The sequence below is a fragment of the Pinus tabuliformis genome, chromosome 8 (assembly GCF_031772625.1).
Source record: "Pinus tabuliformis cultivar Carrire ecotype Pingquan chromosome 8, CPIR1, whole genome shotgun sequence".
NCBI classification, from domain to species: domain Eukaryota; kingdom Viridiplantae; phylum Streptophyta; class Pinopsida; order Pinales; family Pinaceae; genus Pinus; species Pinus tabuliformis.
In genome coordinates, this window is record NC_142294.1 from 28,244,996 (window position 1) to 28,272,171 (window position 27,176).

The following is a 27,176-nucleotide window of genomic DNA, read 5'->3' on the forward strand; positions in this document are numbered from 1 at the left end:
GGGTGAGAGCCTAGATCTGATCCTGTAATACTGCAAGGGTTTCGGCTACGTCCAGATCGCGAAGGACAACCCTCCCTACAGCCTCTCCTGCTGGAACGGAAGCTGCTACTCTCGGGCGCACTACTAGTCGCACTAGTCCAATATCTGTACGAACACATGAGTTTTGATTAGTTTTGATAACATTTAAAAAGAATAAGAACATTATAAAAGAAATGAACAGAGACATGGTCAGATATTTTTACCTATGACACCCTACTGCTTGCCAGCCAGCAGCGCCAACTCTGGGTCACCTCGAAAATCCATCCTCGCATATGGATACTTGGCATAAACCATTTTCTGACGGTTGAACCACTCGAAGAAGGAATCAGAGAATGAAATTTGTGACTGAATAGCATGTTTGGCCATAATATCAACCCATCTTTGCATCTGTGGTTCTGTCGACGCTGGCACTCCAAGTGAAATATAATGTGGTTTCATCAGTGGGATCTTCTCCAAGGCGAAAGTGGTCAGAATAGAACCATAACCAAATTTCTTAGATCTTCCATTCTTCACCTTGGTAATTTGTTCTTTTATCATCGGAAGTATTGCATCACACCAATTGAATACCTTTGGTTTGAGGCATTCCAAGGCATACTGCATATAGGACCTGTTGGCCAAGCAAAGAGTCGCACTGCCAACCAATCTAGCAAAGGTAAATAAGATAGTACTCAAGGACCGATCAGTGACGTCTCTAATATTGATCTTGCCATCCTTGCTTGGCTGAGATCCATCTCTACAATATCTGCGAATGTAATCCCTCACGGATTCGCCCCCACGGGCGGAACCTGATAGTGAGAGAGGGGCACCACGCCTCGACAAACCGGTCAAAAAGTAGACATCCTCAACATTCAAAGGGATGGATTTACCTCTAATCTAGAACACTTGGTTTGATAGGATCCCATGCATCGACAAAATATTTCAAAAAGTTGATTTGTTGCCTCATGCTAGATATGCGGAAGAACTTGAACAAGCCACAGTTCCATAATGCAGTTACCATACCCGGATCATGTAAGGCAATCATATCCTCTTATTCATGCTCACATTCACGCCATGTAATGACCATCTTGCGCCGATGAATCTCTGGAAAACAAACAAGAGAAGAATTAGGATCCTGATTTGGCAAAAAACAGGCAAACGTTCCATGAAAAATCAGTGCACAAACTTTCCTCCTTACGCCCATCGCACCCTAGCTATGTATTGGGTGGGATGCATACTGTTTGGCTTAGAAAAGTAGGAAAACATGCCCAAAATTAGAAACAGAAAGAATGCAATTGAAGAGCTCAAGTTTAGATCCTACTTGGTCTAGACGGTGCCAAAAATCGTCCACAGAATCTCTCAAAATAAGCTGATGAAAATCGAGGGGAAAAACACCTCCAGAGCTCCAACAGTCCCAAATTTGAATGAAATGGTAAAATAAGAGGTAAAAACTACTTTTATGTTATTACTCATGTAATTCAAGTAAGGTATTAGTTTTTTAACTCATTTTCAAGCATGTATGTACATTTCTAATTAGTTTTATGGAGAATTGAACAGGTAGTACGACCGTCAAGAGAAAATTGTGTTAATGGTGAATCGAAGATCTCTAACCACTGCCATGAGCAGTTTTACGTGAAGTTCAAGCTCGTTAAAAAATAAACCTAGAAATGAGCATATGTTCCACCAGAGTTTAATCTCATTAAAAAATGAACCCACCTTTGGTAAATAACCATTACGATCGCATAATTATCAGCTTTTAAACCTTGGTCATGTTCTTACCATCACCTCCACTCTTTCTTAGCCGATCATACACCTCCATTTGATTGTTTACCCCTTTTGAGGAACAACTGGGATGAGTGATTTGTTAGCCACCTTCTTTACACTGCCATGATTGAAAAGTTCCAAACCTTACTTGGAACCAGCTGCTACCTGAAAATATCACTCGTTCCTCAACAACGAGTCTCCTTTAAGAACTTTTCATCTGACTCGTAAAATATGAAAATATTGCTGAGAAATTGGCCTCTCTAGCTTGTTAAAGTGATCGGAAGTGCCATCCCTCCTCTAGATTTTAATCTTTTTGGACCTGAGGTATCATTACACAAAAAGATCGAGTGTTTGTCTTGTTCAGCTTGTCAAAACTATCGAAAATTCATCCCTTTCATATTGTTTTATACTTTTTTCAGACTTAAGGGATTATATTACAAAAAAGGAATATTGGAGTTTCCTTTCCGTCTCTTTTAAAACTCTTTAAAATTGAAAAGGACCGAGTTATCCTTGTCGTTAAACTCGTTAAAAAAATAGCGACAAACTTGTCCATGCAGACAAGAACGAGTTTAACTGTTGTTAGGCTCATTAAAACATAGCGACAGGTTTGCCCAAAGGGAAAACTATAGAACAAGCATATGTTATCCTCCTCAAGCTTGATAAAAATAAAGAGGTACTGGTTAGAAATGACTGGGGAAAAATTGGGAAGAAAACTTGAAGAAACTTTATTGGTAGCAGGTCGCTCTTGAACATGACACTTTCACTCCATCACCATGATTGAGTCAGGTTGGGTTATTCCGTTCACCTGTCATATCACCATTGGTCCTCCGTACCATTCATTTTTGGGGTTAATGCTACCAATCCATTTCAGTGTCACCGATATGTTCAAGAGAAGTCACTCAGAGAATTCACCAAGCCATCTTATGTCTCATCCACTAGAATACCTTCATGCTTCATTCTTTCATGACTGCCACCCTGGACCTTGTATCATCAAATCGTTTTCACCTCCACAAAATCATTTGCTCTCTTTCGTGTCATAGATGTGGGATTCATTAAGGCCCTCCTACGACGGGTCACTTCTTGTCGACATCAGATCATTATCCAAGAAGTTGACCTAGAAACAACCCTTTCAGTACTTTGAAGCTTGCATGCCTCAATGGCAAGTTTCTCACTTCCGACAACAGGTTTACATCAATGGCCTTCGACCAAAAGATTTTACGTGGTGTTCGACATCGGCTCATGTATTCACACCACGTGAATTGTACTACAGTACCTTGAGGGTCATTATCATTATCGATGATTCCTCTCGTGCCTGTTAACAACTTACATCATTGGCTAGTAATCAGGTGATGTCTTTCCATGTTCGACACTAAAACATCTTTTCACATGGATCGACTTGTACTTCGGGAGAAGATTGAATGAGTTTGAAGACCCCAGATCTAGTTTCATCCATCTGAGCTATGATATATTCAAGAAAATAAAGACATCAAATGTACATCATAGCTGCACAGATAATCATCCAAGCCAAAGGATGATGGCTCTACTGGAATCATTAGTATGTCACGTAGACACTTGTTTGTCATATGTACATGAAAATGAATTTATAAAGCTGAGCATGGGAATGCCTGCCTCAGCTATATCATGAAAATATTATGAAGGTAATGTATTGTATTGTATCTTATTATAGGTCACCTTTCAGTTTGAAAAACCTCAGATCCTCATGATAAAGCATTTCACTCGACATCAGAAGATTACGACCTCATGCTTTAGGGGGAAACTATTATAGACATATTTTGGAACTTCAACCCAAATATCATATGTCCATAAACCAAGGGCTTATAAGCCCCTAAAAGTTTTGTTTCATACCCTAAAGGAACAAGGTCAGCTGATTACATCATCTCCCAGAAGTTCTCCCTAAAAAACCACTCAGAGTTGGTCAAAACTGGACCATACAGATTGCTCAGTGCTAAGGGTGTGATGCATCTCACCTACCACATGCAAAAAGTGTGATGCATACTAAAAATCCCTTCCTTAGGGTGCGATGAGCTAGAGTAGATAAATGGTAGAGGTAGTTGGCTAGGTGGAAACCCATGGAATCTTCTAGAAACTGCCCATTTGACACTTGCCTCTCTGAATTCGCCCAGGGATGAGTAAGAGATCATGAAATCTCCAAGTAGAACCAAGAAATATTAAAGAAATGACACTAATCAAAGTCCCAGAAGCTGACTCACCCACCTGCAAATATCTATATGTGGATCCCTCATTCTAGAGATCCAAGAGCTGGAATTTTGTATTTTGTAAGGAAGTCTTGTTTTTTTCTCTGCGCAACATTGTATTGTTGGGTGATCTAAGATTTTCATGAAGTGAAAAGGGCTTTCATGCTGGGAGGATGGTGTTGGGTCAGACCAATGGGTTGTAATCCTCTCTTCTACTACTTCTATCAATAAAGCTATTTGAGTTTTCCTCCATATTCTTGTATATCTCTGAATCTTGTATTGATATATGCATTTGTATGGTTAATATACATCTGATCCTATATTGTTTATGGTTATAGATCTCTATGATTTGATGGTATTATGTTGCTTTGACTCTACAGGTGTTATTTGAAGCGAGACAAGTAAGGAAGGAGTGGCGAAGCTCTATCAAAGGAGGGAGGAAACAAGCAAGGAGCCAAGCGAAAGACTAAGGTTGGTACTCTCTGCTTCTCTCTCATCTATCTCTTATAAAGGAAAACACAAGTAACTTTAGTTTTTTTGTTTCTAAGATAGCTACTCGTCTTAGTGGCAATAGCAGCTCCGAATGGACACTAGCTTTCCTGATAAAAATACTAGATTTGGACATTTGAACTATGACAACCTCCGCTTGTTGAAGAAAAATGGTGTTGCTAGTTTGCCTACAATTCCCAGGAAACTTAAGCAATGTGATGCTTGCATTCTAGGCAAGCATAGAAAACAATCTTTTCATTATTCACATTCAAGAGCACATAGAAAACTTGAACTCATTCATTCAGATTTATGTGGTCCAACGCCTGTTCCTTCTGCAAATGGAAATAAATATATGATGGCATTTATTGATGACTACACTAGAATGTGTTGGGTTTATTTATTGAAGAAAAAATCTGATGCTTTTCAAACATTCACGAACTTTCATAAATGGATTGAAAATTATGCACAATCTCATATTGGGTCTATTCGCACTGATAATGGAAAAGAATACACATCAAATGAATTTGAAAATTATCTTCCCCAACATGGTATCAAACATCAAACAACCGTGCCTTATAATCCCCAACAGAATCATGTAGCTAAAAGAATGAATAGGACAATCTTAAATATGGTACGATCCATGCTATTCTTCAAAAATGTAAAGATAATGTTTAGAGTTGATGTTGTTCTATGTGCTGCATATATAAAGAATAGATGTCCATCTAATGTTATTAGAAACAAGATTCCATATGAAATGTGGTATGGACATGTTCCTTCGGTAAAGCATCTCAAGGTCTTTGGTTCCACCTGTTATGCCTTGATACCAAAGGTACATAGAAACAAATTTGGTGCTAAAAGTCATAAATGTATCTTCCTGGGGTATTAAAACACTTCCAAATCATATCGTCTCTATGATGAAGTAAATAAAAAGTTTGTTGTATCTAGAGATGTAATTTTTCTTGAATCGTCCAAAATTGACAATGTTGTTCAGCGGCAACTTGATCGCCTGGATAGATTCACAAAAGTAAAATCATTTCAAGAATTTGATAATCAGATTCCACATATTGAAGGGGGGATTCCTATACTAGATCAACATGTGGAATCTTCTTTTGAAGAACACTCTCCCCTGCATGAAACTCCAACAATGGATGATGATTTAATTGATGTGACTAACAGAATTGGGAGACTCAACCTTGATTTAGTCCAACTCAATCAGCAGAGTGGCCTGGACCATCCAAGAAAGGTCCCCCAAAGTGGCTAACAAAGATAATTGAAAGTGTTCATCCTGATGACGTTGGAAAGATAGGAACTAGGAATTCAAACCGGCAGAATGGAGGTGATGTAGATGACTCTAATTCACCTTTTGATATGGATGTTTCTTATGATTGTGAATTGAACTTGTCTACAGATTTTGAACCAACTTCCTTCAAAGAAGTTGCTTCTCATGATGAATGGAAAGAAGCGATGCAAAAGGAGTATGATGCCCTCATAAATAATGGCACTTGGAAGCTGGTTGATCCTCCATTAGGAACCAAACCAATTGGCTGCTAGTGGGTCTACAAGAACAAGTATAAAGCTGATGGCTCACTTGACAAGCACAAAGCTAGGCTTCTGGCAAAAGGTTTTGCACAGAATGAAGGGGTCTATTATGAGGAGACTTTTCCCCCACAACAAAATGGGCTACCATCCGGACACTCTTTGCCCTAGCAACTCAGAACGGTTGGAAAGTCCATTAAATGGATGTAAAAACTGCTTTCTTGAATGGAGATCTAAAAAAGAATGTTTTATGTCCCAGCCTGAAGGATTTGCTGTGAAAGGACATGAACATAAAGTATGCAAAATTGTGAAGTCCTTGTATGGCGTCCAACAAGCACTGCAAGCCTGGTATGAAAAACTAACTAAGCATCTTCTGAAACTCAATTTCAAACATTATGATCTTGATGATGCAACTTTATTTGTTAAGAAAGTTGGCAAAATAGTTGTCTACCTTGTGGTATATGTAGATGATCTTTTGATGACAAGGAACAATGAGAGCTACATTGGATCCATAAATAAGGAATTGGGGAAAAGTTTTGAAATGATTGATTTGGGCTATGTTCATTACTATCTTGGTATTGAAGTAACCCAACATTCGAAGTCCATATTTCTTTCTCAAAAGAAATACATTGGAGATCTGTTGAATAGGTTTGGCATGACAAAATGCAATCCTCTTACTACTCCAATGGAACAAAACTTAAAGCTCACATCTATTGAAGGAAAAGAATTTGAGGATGCAACAAAGTATAGACAGCTTGTAGGAAGTCTCAACTACCTAACTATTACCAGACCATACATTTTGTTTTCTGTTGGAATCCTCTCCAGGTTTATGCAAAAGCCTTGTGAGGGACATTGGTCTGCTGCAAAAAGAGTTCTAAGGTGTTTGAAGGGAACTCAAGACTTTGGAATCAACTATACACAGGTGGATGACTTTAGTTTGATTGGATACTCTGATTCAAACTTAGATGGAGAGAAAGAAACTGGGGTATCTACTTCACGATATGCTATGAGTCTTGGATCAGGAGCTGTCTCCTGGAGATCACACAAACAATCAGTTCCAACAGATTCCACAACATAAGCAGAATACATGGTAGCAGCTGAAGCAAAAAAAGAAATTGTGTGGCTTAGGAAAATTCTTGAAGATTTGCAGGTAAAACAAGTACAATCAACTCCACTCGTGATTGACAATACCTTTGCAATAAAGTTGGCCAAGAACCCAAAGTTTCATGATCAAACGAAGCAAATCAATACCAAATATCATATCATTCAACATCATGTTGAGGCCAAAACAATCCATCTTCGTCATTGTTCCACTAATGAGCAAATTGTCGACATCTTCACCAAAGCACTTGGAAGAGAAAAGCTTGAATGATTCAGAATGATGCTTGGACTCACCAACATCCCTTCAGATTAAAGGGGGGAATGTTGACACCTAATCATCAGGATTGGGTGAATAAATAAAATCAATGTAAATAAATAATAAGAGATATGAACAATCATCGGGAGATGAAGTGAATAGTCTCCCTCATGTATATAATAAAGACCAACTTGAAGGAATAATATGAATTGATTTGTGTTGAGGAGTTACTGCCTGGTCTGACATCTATGAATGTGTATTGATTCTGGTCATTGGCTAGTGGTTCATTTGACTCATGTTTCATAAGAGTGAGGTTTCCATAAGGGAAAAAGACATATGCTCCTACTAGATACATTTAACCACTCATTAGAAATATTTGGTGCTCTACAGTTTTACAACTCAGTATAGGGTAGATGTTTAGACATTAGATTTTATAAGTTAGATAATAAAGGTTAAATGTAAACATTTTATAATTTTTTTTATATTGTAATTTTATTTTTATTAATCATAATATACATATCACATTAAAATAAGTGCATTGTTAAGGCAATCATTAGGAAGTCACCAATTCAAATCCCTTGGGTCTAGCATATATATGTGTGTGTGTTATGTATAAATTAATATCAATTTTACCATATAAATTAAAAAAATTATTTTGTAAGCATATTTAAATTTAATTAATAAGTACATAAAATTTTCATACTTACAATATAACTAGATTCCTAACTATGGATATTCAACCCCATTTTACCATGGATATTATTAACTTCCAAATAGGATTTGTTACAATACCATGGCTTATCAAGCCCACATTCCCAAAAACCATAACTCATTTTAAAATCAAAATATTTTATAAATATTTTATTTTAATTTAATTTTATAACATTTATTTAAATCAAAACTTAATACTTGAAATAAACTTAAAATATAACAAGATTCTTAACCATAGATATTCATCCCGATTTTACCATAAATATTATTAACTTGTAAATAGGCTTTGTTAGAATACTAAGGGCCAATATCATTTAACATTTTGGCACTATTTAAAAATCAATCTAATTATTATTATAATAATAATTAGAAATAAATATAAAAAGAGGTATAATAGGATTAGAAATCAAGGTTCCTAAGGATCATGTTCTAGGTGTGAACCTTCCGTATATCCAAGGGACCACAGATAGGATTGCGAGGATTCTAAGGAGGTATGATGTATCCGCAACTTTTAGACCTCTCAATACTATCCGTGGCTCCCTCAGGTCTGTAAAAGACCCGGTTGACCCTAAGAGCATGAAGGGTGTCTATATCATTCCTTGTTCCTGTGGGACCCCCTATATTGGTGAAACTGGTCGTTCTATCAATCAGCGGATCAGCGAGCATTCTGCTGACTTAAGACATGGTAGGACCAAGTCCTCGGCCCTGGCTGAGCATGCAGGGAAGACTATGCATCATGTATGCATAGAGGAGGCTCAAGTCATTGCCAAGATTCCGCAGTTTCACCATCGCAAATTTAGAGAGGCCCTGGAGATTGAGAAAAGGCCGAGCAATCTCAATAGGGATGATGGCTGGAAGATTAGCCGTTGCTGGGTCCCAGCCCTGTCTTCCTAGCCTCCTCATTCTCCTTTGTATTTTGTCTCTAGGTTTCTGTCCTCCTTGTTTCTCTTTTGGCATGTTTATCCTATTATTTTGGTGTATTTTAGTCTTTCGGGCTTCCTGGTGAATTAACCTTAACCCATTTTTCATTCTTTTGGGCGGTCTTTTGATTAAATTCTGATTTTCCTTATTTCATTAGTATTCTATTATTTTCCTAGAATTGAGTTGGCCTTTAGCTTTTGTCGAGTAATTAATTTTATTGAAATATTTATCATCAAACTTAAATAGGGATCTTTAAAGTGGGTTTATGGGTATATTATGTTAGATTAATAGTATTATCATCATAATATTAATATTTAATATCAATAAGATATATTAATAGTATTAATATTTAATATCATAATATTAAATTAAATATGGATTATTAAGGTATGTTTATGGGTATATTATGATAGTATTATCATCATAGTATTAATATTTAATATCATTATGATAGATTAATAGTATTAATATTTAATATCATAATATTAAAGATTTATCATCAAAATTAAATATGGATTATTAAGGTAGGTTTATGGGTAAGGTATTTTATTAATAGTATTAGTGTGAGTATATTTAAACTTAAAATATTAAGTATTTAACCATGGGGTCTTATAGATATTTACGATATATTGGTTTGGTCTTTAATAACCCTAATTTATGATTTTTACCATAAGGAGCAAAATTCTAGGTAGAATTAAGAGTTAACAATTTATTTGGAATTATATATCAGTTAATAAGCATATATAACTTATTAAAATTAATTTTGGAATAAACCTTTATATGTAAATAATAGATAGAAATAATATATTCTAAAAAGTTATTACCATTCTTACCATACCTATTAGGGTTTATTACTTTGTAGAAATAAATAAATGCGATATAACCATTAGATTATTAGATAGGGTACTACTTAGAACTCTCTTATTAATTAATTAATATTAGACTGATTTATTATTTATATTTTTAATTAACGCCTTTATAAAAAGTTACAAAAAATAGGTAAATATTAATTTAACTAATTTGACTAGGGTCATTGGTCAAAATTAGCCGTTGGTATTTTTAACCCTGGAGTCTCTGCACCTCTATTTAAGCAAGCTAGGCCAGATTGGTTCTTCAACTTGTCCTGACGATGAACCACACTCGTTGGTTCGAAACGCGTCGACAAAAGATTGGTTATGTGATTTTGCCGAAGATTATCTAAACAATGTTATGGATCACAGAAGTCTAAATTCCTTAATCTAAAATCTCGTAGATCCATCCTAGATCAAAAATACCATAGGACAAATACCATGGTAAATAAAAGAGGTATGTTAAATAAATAAACATATAAATAAACGAGAGGTATGGTAAATAAATAAAACCTTTTTATATTTACCCCATAATCCATGAACACTCAAAAAGGAGGTTTCATTTAGTGAAGTCCATGGAACAAATCCAATGGGCTAAATTATTATTAATACCATACCAAAAAATATTATTAACCCTAATATTAATATTAATAAAAATAAAGATGGCCCATGGTATTGAGAACCAATGTATTGACCCATGGTATTCAAGTGGAATGTAGTCTATTTAAAGTGGGAAATTAAACCAACATAGATTCATCTTTACTCTAGATCTAGAGAGATTAAATATCTTGATATGCAAACTAGCATAGAATGAAAAAAGGTTTGATCCCTCCCGTGGCTTGGTAGAGTAAAGATGGATCCATGCTGGTTAGGGTAAATTTAAAAGCAAACAGATATGTAGGAGATGTTGTAGTAGTGTAAATATTTGTAAACATTTATATGTGGGTTCAAATAAAAAATTACAAGTAGTTAAAAGTAATTACCTAGATAGACACTCTTCGGCCTAATATGTAGAGATATTTTAATGCCATGTAAACATTTTGACGTGGTCAAAAATAAATTAAATTAAAACTAAGGTAAAATAAAATAATAAATTCTCATAATTATCAATAAAACATTTTCACTTGTGAGATCACATAAAAATAAAAATAAAATAAAATGTAAATTTAATAATTAATAATTATAATTAATAGTAATTAATAATAAAATCATTAATTTGAGATTTACCAAACCTCTAGTGGGGTCAAATCATTTCAAATACAAACTTCATTTAGAGTGAAAAGGGATTTAATTCCACTAGACATTTAGTAGATAGAGAGTTAAAACTTTGTCTTAGTCCAATGTTATATCTTACTCCAAATATCTTATATAAAATGAGATATTATCATTTTAACTCTTTTATTTTTTCAATTTTTACAAATAACTAAACCAATGTAATTTAAGTTATGTGAATTAATGGTTTCTTTATATATATTAAAAGAATTGGTAATTGGGCTTAGATGGTATTGATATGACCTAATAAATTTTGACAACTATCATTATAATTTTTGAGCGTGATAACTCCATATCATATTTGTTAGGAAATTTGAACACTTAACATAGACTTGTCTTATCAAAATTACTTTAAAAAATTAATTCGCCCAAAATAATTTCTCCCAAATTCTTAGGAGTCTCTCCGCTCAAATTCAAATTCATAGTGGTAAAATGAAATATATATATTTTTAATTATATTAAACATTAAAAACCCATTAATTTACATATGAAAGGGCCAAATCGCAGTGTCACTGTGGCAGCGGCTAACCAACCTACCATAAGGCATTAAATGTCCGGGGAGATCCAGGCTGGATAGCCCGCTAATACGGGCATTAAATGCCCGGGGAGATGCAGACTGGATAGCCCGCTAACACGCGAATTCGGAAACTGGGCATTAAATAAGAATTGTGAATTCCCGTTGGTTAACTTCTGATATCTCCAGGTGTTGTCCCTTCCCCGATTGACAGAACGTCCCGCTACTGACACTTGGTTGGCGCCTCGCTTTCTCGCCCTCCTCTCCTGTTACCTTATGGTCAAGAAATGACCTCTCCTCTCCCTCTCCCTTATGTTCGAGCGGCCTAAGGGCACCTTATGGTCGAGAAACTAAAGTTTCAATTTACTTATTGGGTGGGGGGGCTTATGGTCGATCCCCTCCGGTCTTGTTAGTCGAGCAAGAAATACCTCACCCTTATGGGAATAAAGAACCTTGGGTCTTGAGAGCCCGCTTAACGCTTCCAAGGTCTCCTCGCTTCGATGAATCACTTGAGCCCTGATACATTTTCGGTGCCATGGAGCTAGACCAGTGAGCTATTACGCTTTCTTCGAAGGATGGTTGCTTCCAAGCCCACCTCCTGGTTGTCATCGCTCGATCACTTCATTTTCCACTAAGTGATTACTTAGGGACCTTAGTGTACGATCTGGGCTGTTTCCCTCTCGACTCCGGATCTTAGCACCCAAAGTCTGTCTGTATGATTGATTAAGCCTGTACTCGGAGTTTCCTTGGGGTTGGTAAAGCTTTGGGCCACCCTAGACCATTGAGTGCTCTACCTCGGGCCATATTATACGCACGCTCTACTGAAATAGATTTCGCGGAAAACCAGCTATATCCGATCTTGGTTGGCCTTTCACCCCTAGCAGCCACGAAGTCATCCCCGTATTTTGCCACATACGTGGGTTGGGTTCGGTCCTCCAAGGCCTGTTGGAGCTCTCTTCAACCTGCTCATGGCTAGATTGATCGGTTTCGGGTCAAATAGTCACAACTGGGAGATTCCCTGGCTGGAAAGCGCCTACACCTAATGGCTTAAGCCGCTGTTACCATTTACTCGCTGACCCATTATGCAAAAGGTACGCCGTTAGGGTGAGCCGCGTCCAGGTCAACCCAACCCTGAGCTCTGCTCAGGTATTTGAAACAAATAGAGGGCCCCATATGACTTAGGGGTCACTCACTCATTCCGATGGGTGAGGACCGGCAGGGGCTCGACTGCTAAGGAGAGGGTATTTCCGGTCAGATTAGACCCTAAGAATCTTACCCACATCTTCGCTCCTTTCCCCCGGAGGGTCAAGCAAGAAATTCCTCTCCCTTATGGTCGAGCCTGCTTACGCATCCTTCGACTGATTGTTCGCATCGGATTTCTTTCTATTGCACTCCCTTTCCTAGGGTTCTTTTCACCTTTCCCTCACGGTACTTGTACGCTATCGGTCATTGAGGAATACTTGGGCTTAGAGGGTGGTCCCCCTTTCTCGCTACGAAGCGATCCTAATTCAAACACACTGCTATTCTGTAATGCCCGGGGAGATGCAGACTGGATAGCCCCCTAACACGTGAATTCGGAAACTCGGCATTAAATAAGAATTGTGAATTCCCGTTGGTTAACCCTGCCGTGTCATTGTTGGTTTTATACCATCAAAAGACGTGAATGTTTATGTATATATAAATCAAAGATCTATTCGGAGCAACAATCCAGATCTTGCTATTGTTGAGCTGCACGAAACTTCATATCTCTTGATTAGATCGATTGTTGAAAGAAAGAATGGAACAAGGGAGCAGAAGCAGTAACAATAACGAGGGAGAATCGCTTCTCCGTATTCTGAGAGACTTGGAAGCCGCACTAAACGCAAATGCAACCGAGGCAATTACAACCACCGAAAGGCCCCAAAGCGAAGATCATGTAGATGCAGAGCATTTGGTGTCCAGCATGACTGTTAATATGATAGAACTTGAGAATGTTCTTTACGTAAGGGAATTGCAGAATATCACAGAGAATGTTTGTTTACGTGAGTTGCACGAAGAGTGGCCAGGAGAGAGGATAGATCACACGAGAATCAGAGTTAACAGAGGCGATGAAATTGATCAAAATGAGGAGAGTGATGAAGACTATCTCCTGACATTTAGGTTGGCGGAGAAAGTAATCGTTATCAGATTTATAGATGATTTCCGAGCGATGGAATCGTTCAAACTCAAATTATTTGGAATTCCAAATTCTCGTGGCGTGATATCAAACAACATCTGGAGAATGATACATATAAATTCTATTTCAAATATGAAATTATCAGTATTGGCATCCCTGACTCTTCAGACGACTCAGAAGAAGAGGAAATAGAAGAAGAAGAAAGTGACGCAGAAGAAGTGTGGGTAAATAGCAGTGTTCGTGCAGCAATTGATGCGTTGCCAGCCGTTATAAGTCCGCAAGAACAGGAAAGCGGGGATGTGCTAATGTGCACTATCTGTCACGATACGTTTTCCACGGGAGATTCTGCAAAACAATTACCGTGCACACATAGTTTTCATGCAATGTGCATTCTGTTATGGTTTCATCGTAACCATTCGTGTCCAATATGCAGACGTGAGGTGGTGTTGCAGCAAGACAACCTTGTTGTCCTCAACTTAAACGACAATTGAAGACTACCCTACCTCAACTTAAGTTTTCGCTTTCATTTTATTTCGGTAACAAATTTTTTTAGGCGGCCATCTAGTTTGAGGCTTTTCCCATTGCTCTGTTTCTTGACTCCGCCCAACAAGAAGGTATTAAGTAGTATTTTCCATGTTGCATCAGTAGTAGACCGTTTGACATTAGCATCATCAATAGCTGAAATGGGTTGGTTTTATATTGTAAAAATCTATAGTATTATTGCTTGAAAATCTCTGCAATGCCGAAATGTTAGTTCATTGCTCTATATGTTCAGTATATGTGACCTATGCAACATGAGCTTATGGGTTTTATTTTACGTTGTAGATTTGGAACGATGCCACTGGATATTCGTTAAGAGAATTTTCTTAAGAATTATGAATATCCTTTCTATTTGGTGGTGAGTACCGCCTTTTGTTTAGTGCATAATATTTAAATATATGCTTGATTGAAGGCCTGAATGTGTGTTTTATTAGTGGTAAAATGTGACTGATTTTGAAGTATTTGACTCTGTTTAGTGTAAATGGAGGTGACATGATGCTCTTGGATTTTATTGTGCAGGTTCGAATTGGAAAAATGTTATGGGATATCTTTCTACACATTTCTTTTTATGCATCATAAATAAACTTTCTATTAGGTTAATACCTCGCTATAATGGAAGTGGTGTCATTTGAGTAGATGACTGATTGATAATTAGAATGTTTAGTTTTGTAAATGTGTCCGTTCTCTCTTGACTTTGACTTTACGGATTAGGTTAGGTTTTTGTTATTTGTATTTTTATTTTAAAATTCCAATTCATAATATCACTGAATTATTCAAAATATAAAACGTATCGATGCATTTGAATGTCATGCATTGGAGCTCAACTAAGAGTTTATCAACCATGTTTTAGAATGCCTAATTATCTAGATTAGCTAACAAAAAAAATTGTAAGTGCATTCAGACTTCCATATATATTTAAAACTTCATAATAAAGAAGTTTATAATTATTTACACTGTACTTTTATGGAATGAAAGAGTACATGGGATTTTATGATAAATGAATGATGTCACGAATTTCATGGTTTATATTATCAGAATGAGCTCTAGTTTTCAAAATGAATATGATGTTGTTATCTGATTATCAGCAACCACAAAAGTAAGGGAATTTAATGATAAGATTATGAAGAAAACCAAGTTCCTTCTTTTGCTTCAATCCCCATAACCAAAGGAATGCTAAACAATCCATCTAAGAGACATCCATAGTGTGTGATTTCAGTTGGAAGCCTCATGATTCTTAGCTGAAGTCCCTAGTTACCCTAGTTACTCACAAAATGAACGAGAAGAGAGTGAATAATTCTAGTGATTAAACTGCTGCACAATGTGATCTACATGTGTCACTATATCATTGTTGGTTACACAACTCTATAACAATATACCTGAAAATCTTGTACTAGGGAGCCACCTTGTAGTAGGATGCACATGCATGCCCAGCGCACAATTGCTGGACAGTGGGTGACAAGTTTTGTTGAAAAGCCCTGTAAAAACAATGTCATTAACTTAGATTTTAATAATGGTTTATTGTTTATATATTTGTAATAATATTGGAAAACATATATAATAATTATTAAAAAAATAATATTGTATTTTTAATTAGTGAAGAACTTGAGAAAAGGTTTGAACCTAGTATAAAATTCCAGGAGAAGTATATACCTCTTGGTTTTTGATGGTGTTGAATCCATTTATTTTGGCAAAAGTCTAGCAGAATTTTTGGGAAATCTTATTTATAGCTGATTTTCAGTATTACACTAGTTTTTGATGGTGCTGAATCAATTTCCACCATAAAAAACAAATATTATTCAAACACATTGAGTGGTAAGATTTTTTGAAAAAAACAATTGGTAGGATTCTAGCAAAAAAATTAATAACCTCACTAACATCCAGTACTTGTGAGATTCTTCCCCTTTTTGTTCTATGTTCTTTAGAGTTTACCATCTTGTAATTATTTGGATGAAAATGAATGTCATCTAAAGGCATTAAGCATAAATGGCTTCTAGAAAAAAATTTAGTAACCTCACTAACATCTGGTACTTGTGTGATTCTTCCCCTTTTTGGTCTATGTTGTTTAGATTTTACCTTCTTGTAATTCTTTAGATGAAAATGGATGTCATCTAAAGGCATTAAGAATAAATGGCTTCTAGCCAAAAAAATAAGTAGTCTCACTAACATCCGGTACTTGTTAGATTCTTCCCCTTTTTGTTCTATGTTCTTTAGAGTTTACGAATTCATCTTGTAATTCTTTGGATGAAAATGGATGTCATCTAAACGCACTAAGCATATCCACTCATTGAGGTCCCTTGGAATAAATAACTTATGTGGTCTTATCTAAAAGAAGCTTGGAAATCTGGTTAACTTGGTTTCATTGTAATATTCCTTTCCCTCTGTGTATAATTTAACCTATGATTTATTAATTGTATGGGAGAATAAAAGACTTAAAAATACAAGCTTGACATTTTGGACATGTAATAGTTCTAAGACTTTGCATGGCTATAAGAGGTCAGTGTTTTCTTTTTCATTTATTTGTATTGGAGGATGCCTTTGCCAATTGTTGAAGTTGTCGAAGATGTCCCTCACCCTACCTATAGAGAGCTTGTCTTTTCTACTCAACTATTTAAAAAGCCAAAGTACTTCACCCTTTAGATGAAAGAGAATATGAAATAAAAAAAGGAAAAAAGAGAAACTGTCATTTCATGTTTTCATGTTTAAATGGAAAGGGAAAAAAAATAGAATACCAAATGGAAAGGGAAAAAACGAAACTCATGTTTCCATGATTATTCAATGGAGCAGCAAAACAAATAAAACAACAATTATTTCTTACTTCTACTTTTTTTAATACTTATTTTTTTGGTTATTTTTTACATGGAAGACTCTAGTGAACATGAAGTTGTGTTTATTTATTTAATGGTTGTAGGAAATTTTCTTTTGCTCAATACAAACTTGTGCAAAATAACTAACATATCATAGTTGTGGTTTCTCAACATCATTTACTTGTGAAAAAATGTTACAAAATCACAAGCTCTTACCAAGAACAAGGTCAAACAATATTATTTAATTTAGCACATAATTGATGTATCTTTTGCTACAGATCCCCACCACATATTCCAGAGATTGAGATTCCAGAGGATGCAATTCACAATCTTTCCTTTGAACTTAGATTTGAAGTCAACATATCTTTTGTTGTTTTACATGAGGTTGCAACTTGTAGAGACATGAATAAATATCTATTGGTATTTTTCTTAAACCCTTTGTGTTCTTCAATTTTGAACTTTTGATCCACATGCATTATCATTTTAATCCTTGAGCTCCATAGGTAGTTGAAGGTCTTTTGCTTCTCTCTATTATTGGAAGCTGGTGTGATTTCCTATGATGCAAAAGCATCCGAACACCTCTATGAAAAAAATTAGAGGAAGAAGACACATGGAAAACCACATGGACAACCAGGCCAACCTTGAACAAGATTTAGTTAATGAACTAATTTTAGTTTTAAAAAAGCAGTTAAAACTTAATGTATGTATAAAGAACTTAAGGATTCATGAAGGGGAAAAAGAAAACCCTGTGCGTATGAGAGAGGGCAAAATGTAGTTGTTGGAGAAATCTTGATTAAGGTTGAGATGCCTTAAAGTTGTAATCTGAATTTATAAATAAAGAAAATTCTTCTTTGTGAATCTGTGTCTTTGTGTGTTTTTTTTTGTTTGGAAAAGATATCAATTGAGTTCATGTTTCTGTTTTGTTCTCGAAATTACTTTTTGTTTGCCTTACAAGTGAGATTTCACCATTAGAGTGTTAAGTTTTGTGAAATAGACTTCTGGCAATGAATTCAATCTAACACTTTAATGATTGGAGTTTTAGGTTTTTCAGTGAGCGAAAATATTCAACAAACATTGAAAAATATTCAACAAACATTGAAAATTGAGGTTACTCGCAGGCTGAAGCAGCAACTCTGCTCAAACAAATGGTAGAGGAGAGGAAAGATGGATGTGATAAAGACGCAGTAGATTTCAGTGAAGGCAATAGAGAAAGTGATAGTGCATCCTTTGGTGTTGCTCAACATCATGGATGACTACAACAGAGTAGCAAGAGACACAAGGAAACGAGTTATTGGAACGAGTTATTGGTGTGTTGCTGGGAACCATTTTCCGTGGGGTTGTAGATGTAACTAATAGCTACGTAGTGCCTTTAGAAGAAGATGACAAGGATCCAAGCATCTTGTTTTTGTATCACAACTATCATGAATCTATGTTTGAAATGTTAAAGCGGATTAATGCAAAGGAGCACGTGGTAGGACGGTATAGCACTAGTCCAAAACTTCAGGAAAATGATGTGGATGTGCATGAGTTGTTCCATGACTCTTTGCCCAATCTTGTGTTTGTCATTATTGATGTCTGATTGAAGGAGCCGAGCATTCCTACCAAAGCGTACTATGTTGTGGAGGAAGTTAAAGATAATGCAACTCAGAAAAGCCAGAAGGTATTTGTGCATGTGCCTTCTGAAATTTGTGCTTATAAAGTTGAGGAAATAGGTGTGGCAGTTTTGGAAGAAACCCTAGTTGCGCTGATGGCGAGTGGTGCTAGTGAATATAAGAAAAAGAGATTGAGAGGCGACTCCTATAGGCTTCTTGGGCTCATAACCCACAAGCCTGAAGAACAAGTTTATTGGTGAAATGGGATTTTGGTTCACCCCGAAATCTCATCACCTTCAAGTGGTATTAGAGCGGGAAAAGATTTCCTACGAAGAGGAGTGTACGCTTGTAATTTTTTATTTTTTTTGTGAAGGTGAGAAGATTGCAGCAAACCTGGAATAGGAGTGCTCAATTGGTTCGAGAGAAGAGAACCGCGGAGATGCCAAGGGGACTAAGCTCAAGAGAGAAGCCTGGTAGGGCATCTAGTAACAAGGAGGACTTGCTATTGCAGAGGTTCGTTTGCAACTCACATGAAGGAAGTTCCGCTGAAGAAGTGAAACAGTGGGTAGAATTGCTAAGGAAACACATATGACTAGGAGGTCATAATTTTTGTACCTCGGGAGCATATGACCAGGAGGTCTAATTTTTGTACCTTAGGAGTCTGATGCAGGAGCATCTCGACACCTCAGGAGCATCTAGACACCTCAGGAGCATCTGGACACCTCAATGAAAAAAATTAGAGGAAGAAGACACGTGGACAACCACATGGACAACGAGGCAAACCTTGAACAAGATTTAGTAAATGAACTAATTTTAGTTAAAATAAATCAGTTAAAACTGAATGTATGTATAAAGAACTTAAGGATTCATAAGTAAATCAAGAAGAAAAGGGGAAAAAGAAAACCCTGTGCGTATGAGAGAGGGAAAAATGCAGTTCTTGGAGAAATCTTGATTAAGGCTGAGATGCCTTAAAGCTATAATATGAGTTTGTAAATAAAGAAAATTCTTCTTTGTGAATTTGTATATTTGTGTGTTTTTGTTTGTTTGGAAAAGATCTCAATTGAGTTCATGTTTCTGTGGCTCTGCAATAGTTTTTTGTTCTCGAAATTACTTTTTGTTTGCCTTACAAGTGAGATTTCACCATTGCAGTGTTACGTTTTGTGAAATCGACTTCTGGAAATGAATTCAATGTAACAGTTTAATGACTGGACTTTTTAGGTTTTTTTAGTGAGCGAAAAGATTCAACAAAGACGGAAATTGAGGTTACTCACAGGCTGAAGCAGCAACTTGGCTCAAACAAACGGTAGAGGAGAGGAAAGATGGATGTGATAAAGACGCAACAAATTTCGGCGAAGGTAATAGAGAAAGTGATAGTGCATCCTTTGGTGTTGCTCAGCATCATGGACGACTACAACAGAGTAGCGAGAGACACAAGGAAACGAGTTATTGGCGTGTTGCTCGGAACCAGTTTTTGCGGGGTCGTAGATGTAACTAACAGCTATGCAGTGCCTTTTGAAGAAGATGACAAGGATCCAAGCATTTGGTTTTTGGATCACAACTATCATGAATCTATGTTTGAAATGTTCAAGTGGATTAATGCAAAGGAGCATGTGGTAGGGCGTTATAGCGCTGGTCCAAAACTTTGGGAAAATGATGTGGATGTGCATTATTTGTTCCATGACTCTTTTCCTAATCCTGTGTTTGTCATTATTGATGTCTGACTGAAGGAGTCGTGCATTCCTACCAAAGTGTACTATGCTGTGGAGGAAGTTGAAGAGAATGCAACTCAGAAAATCCAGAAGGTACTTGTGCATGTGCCTTCTGAAATTTGTGCTCATAAAGTTGAGGAAACAAGTGTGGCAGTTTTGGAAGAAAACCCTGGTTGCACTGACAGCGAGTGTAAGAAGAGATTAAGAGGCGACTCGTATAGGCTTCTTGGCCCAATAACCCACAGGCCTGAAGAACAAATTTATTGGTGAAATGGGATTTTTGTTCACCCCAAAATATCATCACCATCATCTTGACTCTTGCGTACATTGCTGAGTTTGCTCCTTTTTATGTTAATTTTGTTATTTAAATGCTTGCAAACATACATAAAAAAAATCTTTATCTTTTGTGTCGTGATTCTTGGGGCACATATTGTTCCGCTTTTGTACAAGAAATATCAAGATTAGGTCAATTCCTTTGCACACAAAGTATTTGTGAAATCCAAGCAGCAGGATTGACAAATTTTCCATATCACAAAATGTAACCCATTGTCAAGAATCATTGAAACTTTGAAATCTATTCTTTTTTTTTTCTCATGAAATGCTTAACAATATTAGAATTATATACCATAATTAAGGTTCTTAATAATATCTTACCAAGTACAACATATCATTGTTATAAGATTCTATGCCATTAATAATGTGTACTAATAATCAAGATAATTAGTACTATCGATAGGATAACTATTACGTAGAGTTCTTTAACATAAAACAATTTGATTGGAGGCTCATACTACACATCAACTAACATGTGTCTAATATATTCATAAACTTTCCCACAATTTAAATCAAGAAATACTACTTGAACTATGTTGAACTGTGAAAATCTACATACTCGGATGATGTTTTTAACATTAATCTTTACATTTCACTTTGTTGATAAGGTGTTTATAAACTACAATCTTTGTCACAAGGATTATGATTGCACCATTCTACAATTGTCCTTCCAAAGTGTTGTATCTCATTTACGTAAATCTTAAATTTCAAACTTTCGTGTTGTATCTCACTTATGCAAATCTTAAATTTCAAACTTTCGTGTTGTAAACGTAAGTAAAGAAACAAAATTGCATAAAAAATTTACTTCTTTCTTCTATGTTGGTCTTTCCTATGTTACCACCTTACAACTTTTCCTTTGCAACATGTGGTGCAATTGCTAGTTTCTATTTCTAATAATTATATATGTGTATGTGAGATAGATTCCTTGTTTCTTTTGTTTTATTAGAAATTTCTTTAAAAGGAAAAAGGATTTCTCATTTTTAACAACCCATCAATGTCCAACTTCATTTCCATGTATGACTAGCTATTAAAGCATCCTATAAAATGCACCTTTACTTCCAATTCCAATAACATAGTCTATGGCAACATCAATATATTTGGCTTGTGTTTGAATTTTTTTTAAAGGATAATTGCTTTAAGGCCATCCTAATTTCTCTTGTGTTATGAGAGATGAGAATCATTAAGCCACTTATTTAGGATCCCCTCTACTAAGGACCCTAGGGTTGTGAATTGACATTATATTTCTTTCTCTCATTCTTATTTATCATGTAATAGATAAATTCGTATGCCTCTTATTTCAACACAATTAACTATAGCCATGATCTTTAGTCCACCTAAATATTGATTAGTTTCTAGATCCATCTCTCAACATTTTTATCAATCTTGGAAGATTCAAGAAAAAATACATCTCTAGAAAGAATAATTTCTTATTTAACTCATTGTAAAGGTTATTTGTCTTGGATGCAATTGAATACCACAAGAATATGCACCTTTAATTCCCTTGCATCAAGCATGTTTCTTTGTTACTTACAAATTAAGGCATAACACGTGAAACCAAAGACCCTAAGATGCCCCACCAAAGGAATTCAACCATGTCATACTTCATGAGTCTTGTTCTTAACAATATGAGAAGGAGAGCATATTTTTCACATATAATGCACATAGAACTACATTATACCAAAACATCAACTTTACATTTTTGAAAAACATCATGGAACAAACCATTTTATTGAGGATTCTATGGAATGGTGATTTGATGTTGAATCCCATGTTGGTGAAGATAGTTTCGAAATTAATTAAATGTATTCTCTTCCATTATAAATAAAAAGAGAGCCAATATATGATTGTTCTTAATTTTGAATCCATACATGAAAATTTCTAAAGTTTCAAAATCTTAATATTTCTTTCACAGTGTACACCAAACACACCCAGTTGTAATAGTTAATAAAAGTAATCATACTTATTTCCATTAGGGGATGGAAGAGGCACGGGGTCACAAAAATCATAATTTATTAGTCAAATTTTTGTACATGCTATGGGAAAAATAAAACTGACAGCCATGGGGCTTATAATATATGGAGTAACAATTTGACCAACTTGAGTGCCAATGTTAAACCACAAAGGTTTTATCTCTAATTGATATTGCACTTAAATTTACCAAAAAGTTGGGCACATTGAAATCAAAGTGGTGTGACATATGGTCACTGACATGGGTGCAAACATCCTTTACTCCAAACATTACATTTAGGGAAACTAAATTCAAATAAATAGTTACATCAAATCCTTATATTTCAATCTATTATTTTGTGATCAAGCTCTACTAATGGATGCTAAACACTATCATGGAGTATGGCTTCTCAGCCACACAAAATGGTAAACTAAGAAAGGAGATAGTGTTGGACACTTGGCATTGTCCATGGCTAGTGGACGTAAGTGTTGGAATTGATTTCAACAGTCATGCTAGGAGATCAAGTTGGGCAGTTGGCATTGATATCAACCAAACTAGCATGGATGCATGTGCTAGCATGATGATTAGGCAAGACAACATTGATGTTCACTAGGCTAGTTGTGATGGCAGCAGATGCTAGCATTGATATGCTTGATGTGTCAATATTAGGGGGAGCCTTATGGTTTTCATAGTATAATTTTTATTGCAAAAGCTATAAAATGATGGTTTTAATGGTTGGGAGTCCTATAATTTGGAGAAGATTCTACCTCAAGATATTATCTTAGATACTCCTAGAGTTAGATAAGTTGGCTAGTTCTTAGAAATAACTTTCCAGTGGTATGTGGAAATCCATAAAAGGATATTGGGATCAAAATTTATTTATAGTCAAAGTAAGCATGTTGAAGTCCTGATGCATTTAGGAACCTGAGGAGTAGGCCCAATTTTGAAAGGAGGAATCTCAGAAGGCCGAAATATCAAAAGGTTGAAATATTGGAGGGCTGGAATTTTAGAACCTCAGAGGGCCTGAATATCAAAGTAGGCCAAATATTGAAAGCAGACTAGAGCATGAGAACCTCAGAGGTTTTGAGCTTCAGAGGTTTGAAATTTCGGAGGTCAGAGTCTCGGTCAATCGAAAGGTCAATATATTAGTATTTCGGGACCTTATAACTTCTTACAATTTGAATTCTTTTGAAAGTGTCAAGGGTTGTGGGGAGAATAGATTATAAAGGAAATCATTGCAAAACCAAAGAGTGAGGGACCCTTTCTCTCTCCTCAAACAGGACACATGGCAGTAGCTAATTGGCCCTCAGGAGCTGATGGTGGCAGATGATGTTAGCATGACATGGCTATACAAATGACATGTGGGATTCATATTCAACATTTTAGAGTGGCTTAATGTTGGGATTTCATAACTCCATTCTAATTGAAATTTGAAAAAGTTTTGATGATATGGGCATCCAATGTTTGTTTCCGCTTGGTTGTGGAAGCCTAAAGAATTAAGGGCGTAGTAAAGGCTTAGCACCGAAGTGCTATGGTGAGGCCACGTGGGAGGTATTTCAGAGGTCGAAATTTTGGAACTTCGCTATAAATGTAATTTGAGAAAATTTTCGATACTGGGGAGCTTTGATGTTGAATGGCACCTAGTCATGGAACCCAAAGAACTAAGGGAATAGAGCAATAACAAAAGGATATAGGCCCCCAGTGGGATCCTTAAGGACTTTGCACCTAAGTACTATGCTACTGGTCACAACACTTGCTCATATGTTGAAAAACAATAATAGGCAAAGAAAATGGGGCTAAATGCAAGGATTGGGATCTTGTAACATTTAGCATAATAAAGTTACGAAATATCGGGCTCCGAGATTGTAGCACATAGGTGTATGAAGTTGCTAGTCAAAGAACTCGGTCTTATGGTGGAAATGTGATCAGGGGTGAAGAAAAAGGGGTTAAGTCCAATCAGAATCTCATGATTTTTGTAACATCTCCTTTATAAAGTTATAGAATTATTGGGCTCTGAAATTCTAGCACAAAGGTGTACGACAGATGAATGAGTCAGCAACTAAGTAAATGTACATAGTAAGATTTGGTCAATGGATTCAATGGTTACTATCACAGGTAGGAGATAGAGACAAAAATCATTGGGTCAAGGCAGTAAGGACCAAAATTGTGGAGGATGATTGAATTGGAGTTTGTCAGTGAGTTGAGACAAGACATCCTTGAGATTTCTTGCGTGCTATGAGGAATTAAATGAAGATCATAGCCTTAGGTAGAGGATATTTTTCATAGAAAGAACAAGTGCCTTGATGGAGTGTGTAGATTGATTGAAGATTTATGTCTCAACATGGTGTTGTGACCATCAACAACCCTCCTTTTTATTAATGTTAGTAATAACATTAATAAATGGGGACCCTTCCAAAAAATCAAATCTTAGCATTTGAGGTTACCCTTTTTCTATAAAACAATATATCAAATTGGAACTTGCTAAAACGTGTAAATTAACCTTTTCCATACTCCAAGCGCTATATGACCGCAAAACCCAAGAAAAGCTTTGTAAGCAGAAAGTCTTAAATATTAGGTAAAGCTTTCACAAAACCCACTTTTTAAACAATAGTATCACATCGTAAAAAGGTCATGGCAGGTGTTATATACCTAGGGGGGATAATATGGGGTACCAAGGGAGTTACCCAAGGTAATAATGTAATAATGGGATGGGCCATAGTAATAAATAAGGTAGGGCAACACCATACATTCACTCCTTAAGGAAGGAGAGCACTCCACAAGCCATATGCCTGTTCATAAAATAATACTTCTCTTCATCTTCATATCTCTCCATGTGGAGTCTCTAACCTCTATATAGGCCTCATACATACAATACCATGCATCATTACCATCGTTTCCTCATACCATCAACTAATACCATGAGCCCATTACATTATTATTAACTACTTGTGGTCCCTTACATGACATGGGTTAACCACCTTATTTATTAATATGGCCCATCCCATTATTACATTATTACCTTGGGTACCTCCCTTGGTACCCCATATTATCCCCCCTAGGTATATAACACCTTCTCATTTGGGAGGTGTGATCAGGAGCTCAGGACTAAGTGTCGTAAAATGGTCAAAAATGAAAGTGCTCAAAACTAGTTTGAATATGAACGACTAGATAGAGCTCATTATCCTGATTCTAGCGCCACAAACGGTTCAAAAAACGGTCTCCGTATGAGAAAGTTATGCCAAAAACAAAATCGCCCAATAACCCTCAATTTTTGAATATTTTTCAAAAAAAATTAAAAAATAAATATTCCACAAAATATTCTTTGGAATATTCCATCTGGGCAGCCAATCATAGGCCACCACGTGGCAAGCCCGAAGGCTGCCACTTGGCCCAGGGTTACGTCAGCAAGGGTATGTGCGTTGTTTAAAATTTTAGTGTCGGTGAGGTTTGATCCAATGACCTTCGGTGTAACACTCCCACGTCTTACCATTGGGTCACAACAACAGTTCTTGTTATATGAGCGCACTGAACTGTAGTTAAGGTTTAAAATGGTTTTGGGCCAGAAATGAAGGGGGCCAGCCCCTAAGCGCCAACCCCCCATACCACGTGACCAACGCCATTGAACCATGGGCTCTAAACCACCACCGCCCGGCACGAAATCCAACTACAAACCGTTGTTCCGAATTTTTGGTCACATGCGTGAAGTTAGCCGACGGTTATGGCAGATTTAGCAGATCTTTTGGTGGTGGCACCAAATTTGGCGGCCGCCCCATATTTAGCGGGGTTATCTGGCAGTCAGCCAGTTTTAACTGGAGATTTTCAAGGGCAACTGGCAGTTGGGAGTAAATGGCCATAACTTTGGCCAGGAAAGTCCTTTTTGGATGATTTGTTTTTTGATTTTGGTATCTTCGACCTTCTGAAGCCATTGCCACAGGTTTCAAAGCCATCTGAGGTCGTTTAGAGGTGTTTTACCTTCATGGAAGTTCCAGGAGCCACCAGGGCCAAATAAGTTTGGGAGCTGCATTGGGAATTGTGCAGCCATTGAATGTGGAACGAAGGTCATTCCTGAAGGTCTTCAGCGTTCTGAATCCATTTCTACAGCTCATTTTTCCTGTTGAGGCATTCTTATCACTATTTAGCTTCAGGGAAGCTTTCAGGGCCATCAGGGCCATTTCAGTGCTTGAGCTGTTTGGGGGTTATGTTCATCCATTTTTGGTGATTCAAAAGTCTATGTATACTATTTTCGACCTTCTGAGCTTAATGGAAGAGCTTTCATAACCAATTGAGGTCATCTTCACCTCGAAATTCTCCATGCAAGTTTAAAGGGCCACAAGGGCCAATTGGGGAAAGTACTATATAAGGTACAATTTCACTGTTTAGTGTTTGGGAAAGAGCATGTTTAGCTAATTCCTATCTTCTTATTCTTTATTTACAGTCAGATCTGTCTTTTGA

The 27,176-nt window shown here is 36.4% G+C and overlaps 2 pseudogenes; both read left to right on the forward strand.

Moving 5' to 3' along the window:
• The first annotated feature begins 18,306 nt into the window (after positions 1 to 18,306).
• On the forward strand, positions 18,307 to 18,994 carry LOC149233974 (26S proteasome non-ATPase regulatory subunit 7 homolog A pseudogene; annotated as a pseudogene).
• Positions 18,995 to 20,053: 1,059 nt separating this feature from the next.
• Positions 20,054 to 20,713, forward strand: LOC149233975 (26S proteasome non-ATPase regulatory subunit 7 homolog A pseudogene; annotated as a pseudogene).
• Positions 20,714 to 27,176: the final 6,463 nt, after the last annotated feature.